This window comes from Haemaphysalis longicornis, unplaced genomic scaffold (genome assembly GCF_048455015.1).
Source record: "Haemaphysalis longicornis isolate Haplotype H1 unplaced genomic scaffold, Haemaphysalis longicornis Haplotype H1 scaffold_9, whole genome shotgun sequence".
Taxonomy (NCBI): Eukaryota; Metazoa; Arthropoda; class Arachnida; order Ixodida; family Ixodidae; genus Haemaphysalis; species Haemaphysalis longicornis.
Window position 1 is genome coordinate 110049318 of NW_027526460.1, and position 21067 is coordinate 110070384.

At 47.2% G+C, this 21067-nt stretch overlaps 1 protein-coding gene across 2 annotated transcripts in view; it reads left to right on the forward strand.

The window, feature by feature from the left end:
* Nucleotides 1–13179: 13179 nt before the first annotated feature.
* The window catches only part of LOC144152971 (protein Wnt-5b-like), a 571698-nt gene continuing 563810 nt past the window's right edge, over nucleotides 13180–21067 (forward strand). For both annotated transcript variants that reach the window (XM_077684575.1, XM_077684576.1), the window contains exon 1: nucleotides 13180–14047. The gene's annotated coding sequence lies outside the window, so the exon portion shown is untranslated. The remainder of the gene's footprint in view (nucleotides 14048–21067) is intronic.

The following is a 21067-nucleotide window of genomic DNA, read 5'->3' on the forward strand; positions in this document are numbered from 1 at the left end:
CCTGTGCGCGGCCGATGTCCCGTTAGCGGAGTGCTGTCCGGCGCCTACATTGTTGATATAGCTGGGGAAGACGCTCCTGATCATGTGCACGACGACGGGTCTCAAGAAGTGCCAAAAACGGCAGGAACAAGAAAAACATTAGCTTTGCCTGCTTTACAGCAAGATAGAATATAGCGTTGGCGACCAACAGTTGATGCGGCATTGAGAAGCTCGAAAACACTTTTTTGGGACCAGATGCGAAGGCGAAACAAGCGTGCATCACGCAGTTCTTTTTCCGCAATACCTAAAAAAATTTTTTTTTCTGCAAATTATTTTGCCTGTATTCCGGAAGCGTCCCTGTGCATTGGAGCGTTTGTTACCAGCACTAGCTCTTAGTCCAGTGATCTGGCCACACATTTTTCGCATTTCGCTTAACCCAACACTCCGCTTACCTCGAAATTTTCAAAAATTTGGCTACTATCAAACCTCTTTGCGTGCCTGTAATTTTCGTGAATACCACGATTCGAAACATTCGCCAGCATTGGGTACGTGAAACTGATTTTTAATAACACCCGGCTGCAAATCAGTAACTTCGCTTGCATTCCTCATTGCACAGGTTCTTTTTGGTCACCCACACACTCGGAGGGAATTGCGAGACGCACACGGGGAAAGCAAAACGGGAGAATATTTGTGTTATGGCCAATCATTATAATCGTGGCTGTTTGAAACCAAGGAGTAAAAATATTGAGGTTTATTTATACTGTCATGATCATATATACCTTGCTTTATCCCCCCTCCCCCCGCACTCTGCCCAAAGTATATAGGAACAAGTTTTTGCTGGCAAAACATTTTACTCAAGCTTTCGCTTTTCTTTTTGTCAGCCTACCAGCCGTCTGCGTACTTGTCACTGTCAATGACGTTCGGCAATGACCCGGTATAGTTTCGATGTGGAACAAACGCAGCTTCTGGTGCCGCAGGGAGCTCTTTTTGAACAGGATTCACTGTCTGAACATTGATGGTTGAACGCGAGATTTCTTGTGAGCGATTCCTTGTCGTCTGAGTTTTGAATTTGACTCATTGAGCTTTCACTTTGACTCGCACGCATTTTGGACTTATGATCGCGTCGGATTTGACATCGACCCTTTGCCGTTTGATTTCACGCGAAGTGTTCAACCATCGTTGCGGAGTGGAAGAGTGGATAATTTTTCTGGCTGCACTCCTCTCCAAATCCAAACTGCTTTGACCATGTTGGAAATGCGCATTGAGATAGACGTCGGCTTCAAAACGCGATGGAGCCAGCTTCGATTCTGACCACGTGAAGCTTTTTTTTCCCTCTCACTTTACTCACAAACATCACCGTCGTCAGAGACAGTTGGCTTTCCTGCAGTGCTTTTTCGAGGCGACATAGGCCATCAGTGAGACATAGAAAGCTTCACTTTAATAATGGTTCAAGCGGTGGTAGTGAAACGGCTACGCTGGTTGCTGCGGTTTCATCCTTCGGTCTCACTCGCGAAATTCAGCGGCCGCAAAGAGGCGCCAATTCGCGAAAAACTTGGGGCGTGAAACTAAAATGTCTTATAGCACTATCGTACCTTCAATTGTGAGCTGATGTACCTCGTACCATTCGATTTCACCGCTCTAAGTGGCCGACAAACCCCGATGCGCGCTCGCGCTCCGCGGCAGTAGCGCGCGGCACAGGCCGGCCGCTCTCGCTCCGGCCGCTCGGGCGCTCCGATTGCTCGCAGCGCCCTCTGCGCAGCGCTGTGCGTGCATCAGCGGCGCGGACACGCCTTCCCATACAGAAAGCGTGCGGACGGCAGACTAGCACAATTTCTAGGGACCATAGTGGCAACATTCAAGGTACCACTACGCCTTCAGCGCGGCGCTTTGCAAGCACGTGACCTATCGTGGTAAGCCATACAGCGAAGAGCTGTTGAGAGGAAGTCCAAAGAAGGAATTCGTGAAGGAATTGCATTGGCGGTGAAATATGGAACAAATGGATTGGAAAGAACAAGGCCGCTGTACTATTGTCTTTTTGATATACAAAGTGAACCTGGGCGAATCGCATCTGACTTTTTGCGTCGATTTCTTGGCTTTGCCCCTTTTTTAAGCTGTTTGTGCCAAAAGCATTTCCTCTAGAACAAACTGGGAACGTGTATTAGTAGCTACCATGCACCAATATTTCAAAAAAGATCAATGGCGTTGCTCAAAGAACACCTAGTGCATAATGTTTCCGGTATAGTGGAGCAGCGGGCAGTAATTTTTTGTTAATAAGATTTAATTTAATTATAACTAAATATAGGGCACTGCTTTATGATGCGAGGGGTCACGTGGCATTTTTCATGTTTCGTGGGGTTTTTTATCAGCCAGAATAAATGAGTGCGCAATTGGTTCGTCGCTGAAAATACCGCAAGTGCCTCATTGACACTTTGATGATTAGGACTACTGCTGGAGCTTCATAATTATAATTAATGAAATCTCATTAACGAATAAAATGACTGACCGAAACATTCGGCAATATGTTTTTTTTAGAGTAATGGCGTATTGCTGTGTTTTTTTTTTTTTGTTTTTGTTTTTTTAATCTTGGTGCGTGATAGCTGGGACACCCTGTATAGGCAAACGTTTCCGAACTACTCCAACCGTGGAACGGCTCATACATCTCAACATTGTCGAGGGCAAAGCAAATGTTGACCACATCTGAGTCAGCTAGTAGGTTTATAGACGACCGTTGAAGTGATCTTTTAAGGAGACTCTGCAACACTTAAGATGAACGCGTTCACGCTTTCCTTCCCGTCTGGAAGCATTGTCAAAGTTATAGTTATCAACAGCACGGAGCGGCACAGCGTGATTTGCTCGTCACAGCAGATACGCCTTCCGTTTCTGCTTAGCTTTTGTGGCTTTTTTTCTAAAATGGCTATCGAATGCGTTTATTGCTGCAACAGAAAGGAAATAGCCAATGGCCGCTACACTGCTCTAATGACGTAATTCGAGCCCTCAAAGAGTGGCAAGACTCGCAAAAGTGAGAAACATTTTTTGAGCAGGCTTCCAAGTTATCTGATGGGCATAGCGCAGTAATTTTTGTCTGATGTACTTTGTGAACCTTCATTCAAAGTACTGGATGCATTGTTTGACTGCGTTCTGCAAACATTTTGTTGTAGGGTACCTTCAATTAAAAGTTTATGTAGGATAGGATCTTATGAAAATTCACAAAAATCGGAGTTAAAAACGGCGTCAGAGACAGGTCGTGTAAAAGAACAAAACCAAAAGATAATGAAAAAAGGCTACCTTGTGCTGGAGCGAGCAGTGCAAAACGCAACAAACGCTAAATATAGTCACGGACATTTGGCAGCTTTGCACCACATGTTACAGGAGCAATTTTGCGCCAGAAGAACTAAGGCCAACTTCCCCTTGTGTTGTTGCGTGCCACTGGGCTTGAGACGCCAAGGAGAAACCAGGATGGAAGAAGAAAAAATTACACCATCTTCCCGTAGGGGAACCTTGAGTATTGAGTAGTATGCGAAGCAGCCGTGGGGTCGACTGAAGTTCCCATTAGTTTTCAGTTCGTTGTTTTCGTTGGCGTTCAGCTTCGCGTGCCTTCGTTGTATCAGTAGCTATATGACGTAGTATGAATGAGGGAAGGACATAAGGCGCGTTCGTAGCACATGCTCCCGTCTCGGTTTGTAGCGCAGTGGGAAGAGCGCCACGTATCTCCCGTTGCGGCCAGACAGTCGTGGGATCGAAACCGGGCGCCGCCTAACTATTTCTTTTTATAGTGGACTGCGCTGACGTCAGCCCAAACGCTGACGGGGCTGAAGAGACGTGCATGCGCAGTACAGTGCGGACGGTGGACAACGAGGGAGGGAGGGAGGGACACAGCCCTGAGCATGAGATGCTCCACATCTAAAAATTCGCAATAAATGTTAGCGCAAAACAGACAAGACACAAATGAGACGGCCGTTCGCAATAAAATGGGCAAGGGAGGTCTGAACGTGTTCGCACTACCGATGCCTTCTTTCGTGCACTGCCGGCCATTGTCTGAAACGGCGTTATTCGCGCACCACGCGCATTTGTATATGGTTCCCCTTCCCCTATTCACCCCCCCTTCTTTTTAACTGGCCGTGTGCGGCTTCATCAGAAAACCCCGGGTCATAGTTCCTGCCGCCGTTTACCGCGCACGTGTCGCACGAGGAGCGCCGGGCGTCGTCCAGGCTTGCGCGTGGCGCGCGCAAAAAATACCAATAAAACAGTTCACGTGCGTCCGCGCCTTACGGGGGGTGCACAACACAGCTCGCACTGCAGGCACCCAGTGTTACGAATCGGCCCGCCGCCGTGCTTTCCCGCATCTCTCCTCGGCTGTGCGGCGAAGCCACTGCGTGCGCCTTTGAAAACAGGCCCCATCTTGCCGGTGAATCATACTTTCACGTCGAGACGTGCCCAAGGACACAGAGGCCCCGCGATCGCAGCGGAGTCCTCCTCTCCCCTCTCTCTCGGCCTCAACGTGCGCCGATGCTACCGACTGCTCACGAACTCTGGAAAGAGCGTTGTGTGTGTCTGTGACGTTCGTGGCGTGTTGCCGCTAGGCGTTTTGACCGTTACCGCTTTTGGGTATAAATAGAGCCGCCCAAGCGCTGTAACCCTTTCCTGTTTGAGCAGCGAATCCATGCTGTCACTCTTCTCGAGTCCTGTACTGTTACCTCGCCCGTCGGGGCATTGTTCTTTGGCTTCGGCTCACCTCCCGCTATGAAGTAAACAGTTACGTTTGCCTGCGGCTTCTGGACTTCTTCACGGCTGCAACATTGGCTGGCCGCTCGCTTCACTCCACGCTTACAAACGTATGCCGGAGGCGACGGAGCTCGGCTCGGGTTGGCCCACCCGGTCGCAACACCAGTTCGCGAAGCCGGTTGCCGCCGGTTCTAGCCCGTGCTGACACGTTCCGCTTTTGGAGAAGTGTGAAGGCCTGCAGACAAGACGATCCAGGCCCGCCATTTATGCATGAGGAAGACGGAGATGTAGATGGATATGACGAGCACTACTACAACGACAGTTAAAAGTGACGACGGAACATGTAAATATATAATTTCAAACCTAATGCAATGTGTGGTGGTGTGTCCTTCAGTGCTTACATAGAAAGAACTCCTCCGGCTTCGCTACGGTTCAAGCAAGCACGACTTAGTGCAAGCTTCGCCATTTTTTTTTGAAGCTCCTAAAGTAACAAGGTCAGCACGCAGTTTCGCTGCGAGAGAAAGGGAAAGAGAACATTTATTTAAAAATCGGCGCAGCTTGCGCCAGTAGTGCAAGGCTGAAGAAACTGCAGAGCTGTGGGTCGACCTGGCTTCTCGCACACTGACAGCTGATCCCAGGAGAGAGGGAGCAGAAAAAACAGGTCCATGCACGTTCCCCTTACAGCGAGCGGCAACCGAAGGCTGTCACCCACTCCATGAACGGCCGCCAAGACGCCGCCGACCAACTCAGGGCTTCTCTAGAGCTTCTCCGTCTCAACCAAGGAGGTTGTATACAACCTCCTTGGTCTCAACAACCCAGCCCCGAAATTCCTAAGCTCAATCGACCAAAAACGCCACGTGGACAACATAGCGGCCTGCGGCTCTACGGGGAAGGGGGAGGGGGGGGGGAGCCTTTGGGCAGTAGCCGCAGGGTCCGCCGCGCCGAAGACGACAAAGACGAAAGCGTGAGCTCCTCTCCTGGTGCGAGGGCACGCGCAAGCCTGGACGACGCCGGGCGCTCCTCACAGGCGCACGCTCATAGGCGCTGTTTTTTTTTTTTTTTCCCAACGCAACTGCGCGAAGGTCATGCCGGGCGCCTCGCGCCGGGGGAGTCTTTTCTTGTGTTTGGTCTTGTTTTCCTTTTTTTTTGCTAACGCCAACGGACCAAGCTCAAGCTTAAACAGCTCTGCTGTTAAAAGCTCCAACTTGCGGGGCGTGGTGATTGCCAACAGGGCCGCCGCGACCTGGAGGCTCCGTCGGGAGGGGACAGCACCTGGTCAGAGACCTGCGAGACGGAGCGCCGTAGCTATGGCGCTAAAGATAGTGAGGGAACCGGGGGAATGTAGCACGACGGTACAGAGCAATAAATGAAGATACTAGGCGTACTGGAAATACGCGCCAGTGCCACATAGGTTAGGGATGGGCGTCTCGTCACAATACGGGCAGCGTTGGATGTGCGAGCTGGCTATGTGGATCCATTTATGTACTACATGAGGGGCTATTGCCGTGCTAGCATAGATCTTATTAGCTATCACCTCCCTCGAGCGTGTGAGCGTCTTGAGCGGGCCTAGTACACCCACCGGGATGGTATCATGCGGCCTCTTGCAACTCTTAGCCTTGAATTTTCGCAGGTAAAGTTGCCTGTCTGGTCGTGGTAGGTGTCGCAACGGGGCACTGGAAACCTTTGGAGGTGTGTCAAGTCTCTTCCAGGTGGCGGTGTCAGCCGTGTGGTTTGCCATGACCCCCAGGCGTGTGTCCCGGGAACCATACGATGCGGATGGTGATTCCTTCGAGTTGAAGGTCTCGGATGGCATATAGTATATTCGTGGCCGTATAATTAGCTGAAAATGTTCTGTTCAATTCTTTAAGGGTGACGTGAGAATCTGTTATGATGCGAAATTTCCAGGCTGAGAGAAAGTGACAATGGTCGCGGATGGAGTGGACAGCGCCCCGAGCATTCATGAGTTCGGCTTCTTCAGCTAGGCCATATGTATTGGAGATTTTCCGAGAACCGTTTAGCAAGGGGGCTTTTGAAGATGCCCATGCGATTGTAGCCTCATTGCTGCGCACGGTGGCGTCCGTGAAGATGTCGACTTCGTTCTCCATCTTGTCGTTCTGGATGATACGAACGTATAACTCGCGTGCTGTCGCCTGCCGTCGAAGTATCGGGCGACGCCGAGGGATGCAAATCGCAGGGCGCTCCCAGGGTGGGAGGGACAATGGGTAACGAGTGGGGTCGAATTTACAGTCCATGTATTCCCATAAGCATATTTGCCTTGGGGGAACTGCTCAAGATGTTCCTGAAGGCGAAGCTTGGCCTCTTCGATGGGGGTATCAAGGGAAGGAAAGGGTAAAATTTGGTGAAGAATGTCTGCGGGGGTGAATTGAGGAAGACCACTAATTGTATGCAGAAGGTGCCGATTCAATATATGGAGATCCTTTACGTGAGTTGGGCGAAGATCGTAAACCGGAAAGCCGTAAGGGAGGCGCCCGTGTGCTAGTAAAGTGTTTATCGTGAATGTTGCAGAGTCCCTTTAGGTGCCCCGAGTATTTTTTTCTCTCCTTGGTACCCTCTTGCTAATATTTGAAGTACCTAGAAAAAAAGTGTTCCGTGCGGCACCAGCACAGGGTTTGATTCTCGTTCCTGCCACATTTTAAAGCGAAGCTTTGCATGGGCAGGCAAAAGGTCAATCCGGTGGTCCCGAGTGCGCTGAAAGCTCCTCTGGCGCAACCCCATGCGCATGCGCGAAAAAAATGGTTTGGAAAGGAGATACAAGTACGGGGAGAGAGATTGGCTGTGTTCATCACAGCAGAGCACGCGCGCTGCGAGCTACTACGTGACACGCAGCTCAAACCAAAATAGTGGGCAGGGAAGTGTCAATGTTACAATGGCAAACACCGGCCGCACGGTACTTCGAAATGGGTAGGCCACGCGTTATACGCAAAACACCGGTCGCACGTTAAAGCTTCGCCTATTAACAATCTGTACGGAGTGCATGCGTGCTTTTGTTATAGTATAGGTTACAGCGCGCGGGTTTTTGGTACCCTCGGCTGCTCACAACGCCGGATTTTTCGCCTCGTGGGGCACATTAATAAAGAATCGCATGATGCATTCGCAAGTCTCCTAAATCCGACAATGTCTGCCTGCTGCTACTCCCGTGCCCACTTGTTTTGGTGTCTGAGTTTTATGACATTGTGTATGTTGTTAAACTTCTTGAGGTGACGTTGAACTTCATCTGGTCCCCAAAATCCGACAATGTCTGCCTGCTGCTACTCCCGTGCCCACTTGTTTTGGTGTCTGAGTTTTATGACATTGTGTATGTTGTTAAACTTCTTGAGGTGACGTTGAACTTCATCTGGTCCCCAAAATTGGACCCTTCCGCCGAAACCAGTCAAGTATTGTCTGCAATTAACCGTCTTACTAAGCACCTAGACGAGCGGCAAGACCAGCTTTTGGAATCTATCAATGAGGTAAAAGAAAGCCAATGAATTCTTGACACCAAGGTATCTGACTTAACAATGCGTCTTGCCGCTATGGAAGAAAAAGTAAGTTTCTTTGACGCACTACATGATGAAGCGAATTTGGACGCGATGATTACGTCAGCTGTACGTAATAAAAGTGCCACACTACAATCACGGCTGGATGACTTTGAATATAGGGCACGACGAGACAATTTGATAGTCTATGGAATATCTTATTGTGCGGAAAAGACGTGGGCTGACGCAAAAAATAAAATTAGGGGAATTCTTTCTGGCTCGTTTAAACTGCAATTGTCCGAGGAAGCGATTAGCCGTGCACATAGATTAGGAGTGTTTGTCGAAAATAAGTGCGGCCAATCATCGTCCAATTTGCTTCTTTTAAAACGAAAGACTCGATTTTTTCACAAAAGTCTAAGCTACGCGGCACAAACATTTCAGTTACTGAGGACTTTTGCAAGGCAACGTGCACCGTACGTAAAAAGTTGCTGGAATTCGCAAAGGCCACCGGCCAGCCATTTTCTCTGAAGTACAATAAAATTGTAATCAACAAAAAGAGTTATGTGTATTGTAGTATTACCGATCGTGTTGTTGAAATTGAACTAAAGGATTGACGCTTTCAAAACTGCCTAAGTAATGATAATAGACTAGGCCAGGCCGGATCGGGTTCCCCAAACGAAAGCGAAGGTCAGTGTTCAACGTAGCTAGATGTGCGCACACAAGCTGACGCTATTGAGAAGGAAATTTCCTTTCTCCTTTGTAAGGTAAGGCGCGTAATGAACAAGCGTGGCGAATTATTATCCCTTGTTCATGCGTGCCTGGCAGATATAATCATGCTGACGGAAACTTGGTTGTCAGCGAAAATTGATAGCAGGGAAATTTTGCATGGTGCAAAAAACTACGTTCTTTATCGGTACGATAGCCGTTCAGGCGGAGGTGTTTTAATTGCGGTATCAAATGATTTGATTGATTGATTGTAGGGTTTAACGCGCCGACGCAACGCAGGCGATGAGGCGCGCCGTAGTGGAGGGCTCCGGATTAATTTTGACCACCTGGGGATCTTTATCGTGCGCCGAAATCTCGTACACACGGGCGTTTTTGCTTTTCGCCTCCATCAGAAAAGCGGCCGCCGCGGCCGGGAATCGAACCCGCGACCTCGTGCTCAGCAGCGGCGGTATCAAATGAATCTGTCTCTTTCAAAGTTAATGTCGCTTCTGAACTAGAATTATAGTTTGTGTGCGCATTCGCATGTACCACAAAGACTTCATTCTTTGTGACTGCGATCGGCCTCCAAATTATCCTTCAGGCTTTTCCGAGATATTACACGATGTTTTAAATAAGATACATATTAGATTTCCTGCTGCAGTCTTCTTTGTCTTGGGAGACTTCAATCTGCCCGAAATTTTTTGATGTTTACCCCAGCCGAGTGCGAGCACCGACTCGTCTGAAAGCGCATCTTTTGTCAGTGTGTGCTCAGATTTCAATCTAACACAACTTGTTAAATACCCGACCCGTGTTACTACTACAAGCTCAACTATTCTAGACTTGGTTCTCACAACTCGTCCAGACCTTGTTACATCCCTTTTCGTGATACCTGGTCTCAGTGACCATTTAGCAATCCACTTCACTATACCCAACATGAATCCCAGGCGACAGAAAACCTCGAAATCATTCAGAGATTACAAACGAGCGGACTATGCTGCAATAAATAGGGAGCTGGAAATGTTCACCGATGAACTGTTTAATAATTTTGATGAGCGTTCGGTAGACGAAAATTGGCATCTGTTCAAAACCAAGGTGTCTGAGTTAATAGACCACTATGTGCCCCTGCGTAGAATAACAAAAGTACCGTTCAATCCCCGTGGTTCACACCGACCCTAAATAGACTACGCAATGAAAAGCAGCGTCTTTTTTCGGAAAGCCAAACGCTCGAGGTCAACTGACCGATGGACTGCGTACAATGAGACAGCCGGTGAATATGCGCACGCACTTGCCGTGGCAAAGCGTTCTTTCTTTGAAGTTACCCTCCACTCTATGCTTAGAACTAATCCCCGCAGATTTTGGCTAACCGTCAACGGAAAAAGTGAAAAGAAAATTGAACTGATGTCTGAAAACGACTGTTTGATCCCAAGTGAAATGTGCTGTGAAGCCTTAAGCGCGGTATTTTCGTCGGTGTTTGTAACTTGTGTACCACCCTGTTTGCCCCCTTTCCCTGCCTGCAATTATTTACTCATGGATCCATTAGTCATAGACTGGGTGGGTGTTGCCAAATTGATAAGGGATCTGAAACCTTCTTCCCCCGGGGATGTTGGTATTAATCCAAAATTCTTAAAAATACTGAAATATTATCGGCTGTAATTCTGTCTAAGATTTTTTCCCAGTCTATGGAAACTTCTGCAATACCACAGGATTGGAAGGTCGGGAAGGTGGTTCCCTTGCCCAAAACAGGTAACACTCACAATCCCATCAATTACAGACCCATATCGCTCATCAGTGTACCATGTAAAATTGTTGAGCACATTATCTACAGCCATTTAGTCCACTTTCTCGAAAACAATTCCTTTTTTAGCAAGTACCAACATGGTTTCAGAAAAAATCACCCCTGTGAAACTCAGTTGCTTAGCCTCACTAACGACCTATTTCGCGCCGCTGACCGTTCTTTGGTTATCGACTGCGTATTTATCGACTTCGCAAAGCTTTCGATACCGTTTTGTCATAAACTACTACTTTCTCAATTAAAATCGCTCAATTTAGATGTAAATATTCTCAAAAGGTTGGACTTTTTTATAACTAACCGCACACAGTTCGTAGTTGCTAATGACTTGATTTCCACGCACTGCTCTGTTACATCTGGTGTGCCGCAAGTTTCTGTCTTAGGACCCCTATTATTCTTAATTTATATTAATGACTTGCCGAACATACTATCCTCAACTATTAGCCTTTTCGCGGACGACTGCGTAATATACAGAGAAATTCTTGATTCCGCCGACCAAAGTGCGCTACAATCTGACCTAAATAAGGTTTCTACGTGGTGCGATACATGGTTAATGAAACTGAACACAAATAAATGCAAAGTAATGCGAGTAACCCATCAAAAACGTAATACTACAGCGTGCACTTACATACTCAACCACGACCCCCTAACCAAAGTGTCATGTTACAAATATCTTGGCGTGTATACATCTCGGATAACCTTACTTGGCAAACGCACATCGAACACATCACAAGTGACGCTAACCGCATGCTCGGTTTTTTACGGCGAAATTTTGCTCTTGCTTCAACAGATATAAAACTCGTTTTATAGAAAACTTTGGTTCGGCCAAAGCTCGAGTATGCGTCGTCGATCTGGGACCCGCATATAAACTCGCTACTTCATGATATCGAAGCCATCGAGAATCGTTCCGCACGCTTCATATGATCTAAGTATTTTCGTACGGCTAGCGTCACTTCCATGAAATCTACCCTTAACCTAGTTGATCTGTCTGTTCGCAGGAAAACATCACGACTTTGTCTTTTTCATAAAATATATCCCGCCAATTTAACGCTCAAAGATTCGATGCTTTTTCCTCCCGCTTATCATTCGACAAGAAACGACCATCAGTTCAAGGTTGGTGTACCCAGAAGCCGGACAAACTATTATTTCAACTAATTCATTCCTAAAACCAGCTCTGACTGGTACAACCTCCCAACCTGCATTGCTTCCATAATTAATCCAGTCAATTTTAAGGTGGCTATTAGTGGCCATATTACCTGAATTTTCTTTCTCTCTCATACTGTTTTTGCGTGAATTCCGCGGTCTTGTGTAAATCCTGCTGTGTTGTTCCAGAGTGTGGAGAAGGTTTTATGAACCTTCTCATTTTTTCTTTCCTATTATTGCTTATATTTCTAGTCGATGTGTATATTTCAAATATGTAAATATGTTTATGTGCAACCAAACTCCTGCTGCATTGCCTGTAGAATGTTTGACACCCCCCCTCCTCTCTGTAATGCCCATGTGCCTTGAAAATAAATAAATAAATGAATGAATGAATAAATAAATAAATAAATAAATAAATAAATAAATAAATAAATAAATAAATAAATAAATAAATAAATAAATAAATGTTCGCATATCGGGGATTCTGTCCTCACAAACCATTCTGCTTTAGACTTGCGCGCGCATATATCCTACAGTCGAACCTCGTTATAACGAAATAGTACCGGGACAGCAAATTAGTTTGTTATAACCGATATTCGTTACAACACTACAGGTGACAATCGGCTATAACAAATCGACAATCCGGGTCGCGCAAAAATACTTGATACAAGAATGCATTTTTGGGGGGCTTCGAACCCAATATACACAAGGTAACCCTTACCTTTCTCCTTGCTGCATTTCGAGCTCAATGAACCGGAACATGAGTACGTGAAATCACAACAGAACAGAGTTCACTTTACAAAACAGGACTGCGTCCTTATATATTTGATGAAGGATGTGATCTTCGTCGGGTGGCTACTCACAGCACTGAGTAGGATGAAGTTTTCCACAGTGTCCACGAACAAAGGGGCCTTTATATTTCTGCAGTTTAGGACTGCGGGTTTGTTTTTTTTTTTTCTTATTAGCTTCTCAGCCTCTTGGTCAAATATTTCTTCGTTATATCCGATATCGCGCAGCTCTCACGGTTTCAGTTTCGTTATAAAAGAATAAGTGCCATTGAAATAATGAATGACCAACCAAAGTCTGTATTTAGTTCGCTATAGCCGATAATTCGCTATATCAGTGTTCGTTGTAACGAGGTTCAACGGTACAAGTAAAGAAACCACCCCGCGTTTGCTGTCCCGTTCACGGGAAACGGATCCATCGCAGACTCACAATAATTTGGTATTACGGCTTCGAGACGTACGCAGCCAGCCCCAGGGAAAGAACCTTCTCGTCAGGCTTCGCATACGCGGCCGCCCGCGTGTGGCGGCGTTATCCCGTTCCTTGAATGGGCCGCTATCAGGCGCGCGCCTGGATATGACCCCGCCCACCGACGGGCAACGCCCCCGCGCCAAACTCTCAAATCGCTGGTCGGCCGGTTTCGTGAACGAAGACGCGTCGCCGTCTCTGTTGGCTTGAAGAAGCAAAGGCAACTCTGCGAAGCGGTGCCTACTCCTTCGCTGGGTTCGACGGAGGCTCTTTTATCGTGCGACGAGTTCACATCTGTCTCCTGGTGTGTCAACGGAGGATGTCGCTCCGGATGGACGCTCCGTGATTTTGCAATCGAAGTGGATGCTCCATAGCAGCGACTCCCGTTGACCGTTTGTCACATTTGTGTTGTGACCTGCGAGTGTTCCGTGCCGGGCAGTGAACTAAGTTTGACACCGTGCTGTGATCTTCGGCTTCCCGTTAGCGCAAAGAGAAGTCGCCAATACTTGCACGAGCAGCCCATTGAGCAGAAAGTGCATCACCGTCTTCTATATTGTGTAGTCGTCTCGAACTAAAGTCGTCGTGAACCAGGCGGCTGGGCTCAAGGATTCTGGTTGTGACTTCTGGATTAAAGTAACAGCCTTCCCCCGCATTCATTACACAGTAAGTTTTGCTTTCTCCTTCTGGGAAGGAAATTTTATCGCTGCATCGCATAAATTATCCGCGCTCTAATGTGTTTCTAACGCCGGTGAAAAAGGCTCTCAGTATATCTGTGGTTGTTTGTGCCGAGCTGCGGAAGTGCATTCGCGAAAAAACTTGTGCACCGAGCATTGCATCGACAGCAAAGCCGGAAACACGTGAAAGGTTGCCGGGTGCGTCGTTGGAAAACTAAACCCCTCTTCGTGAAGCTGCTCTTCGCAAGGCTGTGATTTGATTTGTGCTCCCAACCGCGCCTTCCGGAACTTGGCACCGTCTGGTTCAGGTAAGAGGGCATGCCTTTCAATTCCGCGCGCGCGCGCTCGGGCGAGGATGCTGAAACTATATGCATTACGTATTGATGTAGTCGCGCTATCAGAACGTGATAAACATCTCGGCGAATATGCGCTCCTTTTTTTTTTTTTTTTGTTGATGCTGTGGTTGTCGTTTAGAATGTGGAGATGGAAAAGAGGGAGGAAATTACGCGTTCACAATGCGAGCACATTCGCTCGCGATGACGCCAGAAGGTAAGAAGAAGAGTTTAAAACGTTTCCCGGCAACCACCTCTGCTGGCGAAATTGTGAAATTTTGTGGCATACCGGCCCGTTATTTTTGCGCTAGAACTCGACAAAAAATTTGTTGCGCGAGTTTTGGCCTATAATTCAGTCAATGCCTATCCAAATAATTTAGAACTGTGCTTACACTGTACATTCGTATATATGCGTAGTGATAACTGCACACACCGCATTGATCAACGCGTGATATCTCCACTTTCGTCTGTAAACAAGGCTGCCGTCTTCAAACAAAGGCAGAAAAAGCGGAATGCTTGTCTAGACGCGTATTTCAAAGGCCCTGATATGGGCCGACTTTCGCCAGGGATTGTACTTTTTTTTCTTTTCTATGATTCGTCGTTATGGCATGTCAGAAAAACGCGGCAGTCGACAAATGTATAAGCACACACTATAACTGCGTATGGGGGGGGGGGGGGGAGCGGGGGGGAGCTCGCAAGTGGAGAATGAAAGCAGTTTAAGTTAGCCATCTGTATAGTAGCAGACATGAGGGAGCTATAGCAGAGTGGAGAGCAGGTCCCGGTACTGTACCCGGTAGGCGACCGGCGCTACTGTGAAGTGGAAAAACTGGTTGTGCGCAGGTGTACCTAAAGGCACGTACCGGAACCGGTTCTCCGCTCTGCTATAACTCTCTAGTGTGTAGTTATGACATTGCGGGGACCCGGTCCCGCTGCGTGGGGGAGCTCCTGCGCATGCGCAGAACCAGTTTTTCCACTTCTACGCGCGCACACTATAGCGCCGGTCGACTATTTCTATTCTGTGCAAGATATCCCACACCTGTCCACTCACTCCCAAGCTGTCCGAATGACTATTTCGATTTTGTTTTCGACGACATATACCCTTTTTATGGTTAAGTTCACAATTATCTGGGTGTGTGGCTTCAGCGTGATCGTCACACGTGTAACCGAATGCCGGAGAAAATACTCCTTCCAGCGATGAGGTGTGCGTACCTCGACGGACTTCGTGATCCGATGCATCAACACTCATTTTAAACACAACGCGTGTGCACCTCACGATAACGGTCATGTCATGTTGGAAGAGCAACGTCTCCCGAACGTTTTCCCGCCAACTACAGCTACCGCATTTCCCACGGCGACAGGCGGGGCCGGCCAACCATCTGCATCCCTTCCGAGGCAAAGACATCAACTTTATTGGAGCTGTCTTCGCGTCCTGATGGCCCCCTTCCCCGACGGGCTGCCCCGTGGCCCGCGGCTCCACGAAATGGGCCAGCTTTGTTTAGTCAAGCTGGTTCGTTTCATCCTCAACCGCGTGTTTCGGTGACGCTGTCGGAGCAGCTGCGCCGTTCAGCGCGGCGCGCTCCAGGGTCGAACGGGCCTCGCTGAGAGACGAAATGTTCGGCTAGACGCAACCGATCGGTGCAAGCTGAGCTTGGCGCTGCACAGGCCTCTAAACAGTGACTTGATATGCAACGAGGGTTGTATTAGGCGTTCAAATAGGCGATGTGACGTAACTAATCGTGGCATAACGTGCGCCACCGTCTTAGATAAGCTAGCTTGGCATCCTGTTCAGCCTGTTGTCTTCTGCGCAATGACCGACGGTATCGAGCGGAAATTCGCCTGATACTACGCGTACGGCACTATAAATACGTGTGGCCCTCATCATCGCCAGCGTTCTTTATCTCCAAAAACGGTCACAGCCCCGCTACTGGTGTTAGTGAGCGGAAGTTTTCTTTTTTTTATGATTCAACCAAAAAAATCTGAAAACGACATACATTTTTACGCTAACTTAAACGGTTCAGGGGTCACGATGAGTCTGAACGAAGAAGTGTTTCAGGCTGGTCGGATTATAAGTGTTGCTGCTATAACCAGCGCTCAGGATGGAAGGCAGCGTGGATATGCCGTATAAGGGTAATGAGAGATCGGTTATGAAGAATTTCCGTTGTAACGAACGTATGCTGCATGGCTGCGAGGTTCATTATAACGGGATTCAATAACAATGAAATACCTTGGCAATAAAGATGAACGGGGTGTTCAAGAGAATACTCGTTCCTACATGGACAAGTGTGTAGGCCAGGTTTCATCTCGTACTTCACTGTTGGGCCCCGGCAAACCGGAAGAATGACCTCAGTGCTGGTTTGCAATACATCGTTACAGAGACAGCAGCCAGCAAATCTGAGTAGCCTACAGACATACTTCATGTTCGTACAAGACATGCCTAACCTATCATTTGGGGGAGGGGGGTGATCACCTGCAAACGCGGTTGGCATTGTATCGGCGGTGGGGAACGCAATGGGTGACGTGAGGCGGTACGTGGCCTTCAGAACCTGCCGTACTGTGGGTGGGTGCAACCAAATACTGCCACTAGACGAAAATGTTTTGCGCATGCGCACTCACCACGCAGTGATATCTGGATACAAGGTGATCTTGCTGCGATCATAACCGTTGATTCGTTGGGGTGTGGGCTACTCAGTGCCATTCCGGTTGTGCGACGGACTTGTGTTGGCTCACTACAGTCCCGACTTCTTCCCTTCTAGCCTAATCACCAGTTTTCCACCCTAATCGCCAATGTCGCTCTGATGCTCCACGCACAGATATGGCTCTGCGTAGCAGGCTAGACAGGGACAGACAGACATACCGCAAAATGAATGGCATACGCCAACTGCATTAGAAGCGGATGAAACTGCAGGCATCCGCCGCTAGAACGACTATACAGTTGTGCAGCTGGCACTATTTTGACGGCAGTCGCTGGCTGTACCATCGTCGGAACGGGGGAATGGGGTTCAGGGAATAAAAAAGTGCAGGGTAGCAAACCGGGCTCTACACCTGGTTGACCTCCCGGCCTTTCCGTTCTTTTTTCTTCTTCTTCTTCTTCTTCTTCGTCGGAACGCCGGCAGTTGTGCAGTTGCCTCTAGTTTGATGGCACTCACATGCGACGCCAGAGCCCCCTAGGCTTATGTATTTGTTAGTTTTAAATGGTGGTTTTGCAACATACATTGGCCCGTGCATATTGCGGTATTAGTAAATAAAGAGCTAGGTACCAACGGTATGCTCTCTAGAGGTCGGCTTTAATAAGTAGGTGCGACTATTATACAAAACCACCAAGTTTGTCGATCGAAACATGGATATTTACATTAGCACCTGTGAAAACAGTAATCTGTTCACGAAAAGTAGACATCATTAGCAGCGAACGACGGGGTTTGTACACCTAGGTGTGTTATAAACATTTCCTAATTACCGTACCAGATTAAGGCATACAGTACGCAGGCCATGTTGAGAGCTCTCGCGGTCAATCAACGAACTTATTTAGCGAGAAAAGTGCGCTCGAAAGTGCCGCTTCCCTCGGAGCACCCTCCCCAGCGATTCGCTGACGTTGTCGATACAATGGCAAGCCCGAAAGGCTAGAATTAGCGGATTTCTACCATGTTGTAACGGCACAACTCGTGCGCAAACCAACAAGAAGTCGATATTAACCAAGAAATGGGTAAAAATCAAAACTTCGAAGGCTGAGATAGCGCGAAAAGGCATTGCAAAAAAGAGTAACGTTAGTAGAAGCGGCGTTCACCGAAATCGCATTGAGTTTCTCTCTGCTGCCTGTTTGCGGATAAACTAAGCCTACAGACAAATAATGGATAACATGGGTTAAACTGCCCTATGCGACCACAAAAAAAAAAAAAGACTTGCATGCATGCTGTTCAGTATTGCTTTAAGAAACCAGCATGAACAATGAGTATCGAACATAAATAGTATCTCGACAAAAAAGGGTGGAATTGTTGGCCAGTGGGAAAATTGCCTTCTAAAAAGGGATAAAAAGAATAAAAAAACTGAGCGAGAGATTAGGCGAAGCGGGAAGATAAACATAGGCGCTTAGGCAACGAAATTGTTGCGCTATGAAGTTTTGCTCCCCCAAATGTGTGAGCTAAACGTTGCCAGTCCCGAACCAGCGAATGCCACATTTTGCAATGCATGCAATAAAATAGTCAACAAGGTCTGCCAGACGATGTGGAGAAGTTTCATTCCTGTCCCATCAAATTTATTCCAGTGCAAATTCTGTGGACTTGGGGGAATTCCTGATGAGAGGTTTGAAAAACACGCAGCTCAAAATTAAAGGTTACCAGAACACCTGTACAGTACTTTGTATGCAGTGAATGCGAAAGCGTTAGCGTCCGTTTGCCGAACGAATATGCCGGTATTATGAACGCCGCCATAGCTACCCGACCCTTGGTGACCGCTGCGCCTCTAGATGAGGCAGCGGGGTTAGTGTGAAGATTGGCGTGGCGCGCATTTAAATCGCGTTTCCTCTCATAATCATCATCATTTGCCCTTGGCGTATTTTTGTTCCTCTATCCATTACTATAACTGGGAGCCTAGTCCAATCACCATTGATAGGCCTATATGTAGGCATAACGTTAAGTACGCGTAACGTTAAACGTTACGACGTGCCAATGCCTAAACTAGAGAGAGAGAGAGAGAGAGAGAGAGATAGAGAGAGAGAGAGAGAGAGAGAGAGAGAGAGAGAGAGAGAGAGAGAGAGAGAGAGAGAGAGAGAGAGAGAGAGAGAGAGAGAGAGAGAGAGAGAGAGAGAGAGAGAGAGAGAGAGAGAGAGAGAGAGAGAACTCTTTAATGTGGGCTGGAGAGGTCAGCTCTGCTAGCGGCAGTGCTTGCTACGCCAGATGGGGATGATTACAATGCAGTGAAGTTAATGTGAGAAATCGGGAAAGCAGCAATAGAGAGAAAACAAAAGTTAAATAAAAATGGCACGCAATGTAGCAGAGCGCCTAACAAGAAAAAGGAATCAAAGCGTACACAACGACGCAAACGCGTACAGACGTAGTCATGCGCACAATGGAAAAATTACAAAGTTTTGTCTAGTCCTGAATCTCGCAAAAAACGCAGAAGAATCTTTGTCCCTAAATATGAGTCATTGTTGTTGTCCCAGGGTCCAAGAAAGTGACACAACTGAAGGCTTGCTCCGCGTCGAACACGAGACAGGCAGCTCGCCGCTGTAACATCGCGCAGCTACGTTCTACGTCAAGCTAGTTCTACGTCAAGCTTATGGGTGTTTTGGCTGGCGACGTTAGGGCTCGAAACGGGGCGTTAGGCCTAACGTCAGCCGGCACATACCCGCGTTCGCTTCGTCAATCAAAGATGACATTCAGCGGTAATATATACTTTACTAATCGCTTAGTTGCTACTTTTGTAATTAGCAAGCTCAAGTTACCCCTGCAGCCCTCGATACTTGCCCCTAACCCCCGTTTTCAATGGCGTCTCGAATGCCTTCGAACCGAATGTCATTCAACTCAAATGCGAATGTTATGCTGCTCCACCACGTTTTTCAACGGCATTCGAATGAAACGATCGTCGAGCCTATTGAGCATCCCGAGAGACATTTGGAGCTCTCATATGCTATTTCTTTCACTATCGTGCCCGGCGTCTTCAGTCAGGATTAAAAAATATATTACTTTCGCGCTTGAAACAAGAAAAAATATTTTTAATTTTAGGACTTGGTTTACTTTTTATTTACTTAAATCATGGTATCAAGCTTTGATAATTCTGTACTCTAAACACCAACATGCACCTAAGAGTATAAAAAGAAACCTTGATTGCAACTCAAAATTAAACAAACTACCAAATGAGTGCCAAACGCGATATTTATGATTTGATATCATTTCACTGCTAAAGACTGCCTCTAAACTTGATTGTTGTATTATTCGTTGAAAGCAGAAGTCGACTGCAGCAGCGCCACTGCAACACGGCAAGCGATTGTTAAAGCTTTCAACTGCCATCGAATTTGTAGTGGAGCACGGCGCATTCTGAACGGCATTCGAAGCCCCTCGTTTGAGTCGAATGACATTCAGTTTGAAGGCATTCGAGACGCTAGTGTAGCAAGGGTATAAGGCCACAACGCATTTTATAGATCCGCCTTTGGTCAGGCAGAACCATCAAGCCGTCTTGGCGTTGAGGAGGCACATTCCCTTTCATTTTGAAGGCCCTGGGCTCGATTTCTATACAAACCCATTTGAACCAATTTTGTTTTCAATTCAGTTACTTTCCTTTTATTCTCGTTGCCACGTCGGCCATTCTGCCTGCCACCTCTCGGTTACGACGCCGTATTTTTTACTTATTAACGCACACAAGGGAGCAAGGGTACAACTGACGTAACACACCATCGTACATACCAATCAGCTTCCTATTACTACGCTGTGTCACGCGAAACACCCTCGGGAAAAATAAAATTTTGCTCATGATAGTACAGTGCACCGGACACCATACAAACTTTGTATATGTATATGCAGTTGAACGTCGTTATAACGAAGACTGATATAGCGAATTATCGGCTATAGCGAACTAAACACGAACTTTGGTTGGTCATGCTTCATTTCAATGACACTTATGTTTTTTTTTTTATAACGAAAGTGAAACTGTGAGAGCCGAGCGCTGTCGGATATAACGAAGAAATTTGACCAGTAGGCTGAGAAGCTACTTGGAAAAACTCCCGGCGTCCAAAACTGCAGAAGTAGAAAAGGCCCCTTTGTTCGTGGACACTGTAGAAAACTTCATCCTGCTCAGTGCTGTGAATAGCCACCAGACAAAGACCACATCCTTCCTCGAAAAAATAGGGAAGCAGGCATGTTTTGTCAAATGAACTTTGGCGGTTGTAATTTCCCGTTTCATGTTTTTGTTCATTTAGCTTGAAATGCCACAAGGTGAAAGATAAGGGTTCCCATGTTTATAGAAGGTTCGAAGATTTAAAAAATGTGTCTCTGTATCAACGATTTT